Below are 1,078 nucleotides of genomic sequence, written 5' to 3' on the forward strand. Positions count from 1 at the left end.
TGTAACTTATTTTTTCTTTTATTTATTTCTATTTTTTCATACCTTGGTGTAAAGCAACATAGCATTACCAAGTAAATACACTGAAACTGAAACCTAGGTATGGGCTACTGTTTTAAACATTTGTGTCTGATAGACACCTATACCTCCTAATATGTAGTTGACCACTCCCCTAGTGGCTTTTCAGGGTGAATGAACAACACTTTGTGGGGAACTTTGCCAGACTGCTTTTGCACATATACCTACATGCTACATGCTACATTCTCGGGGGTATGTACACGCAATCCTCGTCTACGCACGAAGATGTTCTCGCACAACCTTACGCGGTTAATTAAGAAAAAACAAATGACAAAATATTTCTTCGGCCGTTACCGGAACCTTCGGTTTATCGTCCTTATGTGAGAAGACTAGAGAGTCTAACCATTCGGAGATGTCATTACAAAGGCAGCATTTTCTCCTCACTTATTTAAAGACCCTGTGTGTTGTTGGTCCGGTTTTGATCCCGCGACCTCCCGCACAGCTCAACAACTGAGCCAACCGCTCGGCTGAGTCCACACCTACCAGCGTGGCATAAGACATGCTAGGCACAAAAGGCGTGCTAAGGCTCCAAGAGGACGACGTATGCAAAACATGACCTGCTCCCAACTGGGTGGCTTCATAGTTCAGTTGGTTGAGCATTGCACCGGCCTCGCAGAGATCATTATTGGTGAAATTGTCCAGATAAGTGCCAGGATGACTTCTCTTTCTCGTATAAGGATTTTTCTGCTTGAAACTTTACAAAATGAGGGGTGGTCCACATGGGTAGTCCATGGGCAGGGTCCATGAAGGGGTCCATCGACCTGACGTCCATGTTTTGTATACGTGCCCCCTGCGATCTATTGCGCTTAATTACAGGGAGCGTACATGTCCAGCACCACCGAAAGCAATGCTGAGAGCGATAAGGCAGCCTAAAGAGAGGGATGATATTGTTATCACAAAGCTTGATAAGCGCTCAGACGTGGTAGTAATGGATAAAACTGACTATGTACATTTTTTTTGATACTGAAAATTTGTCGGAGCGTTGGTATCACTTTGGGACCCC

The sequence above is a fragment of the Montipora foliosa genome, chromosome 14, assembly GCF_036669935.1.
Source record: "Montipora foliosa isolate CH-2021 chromosome 14, ASM3666993v2, whole genome shotgun sequence".
Classification (NCBI taxonomy): Eukaryota; Metazoa; Cnidaria; class Anthozoa; order Scleractinia; family Acroporidae; genus Montipora; species Montipora foliosa.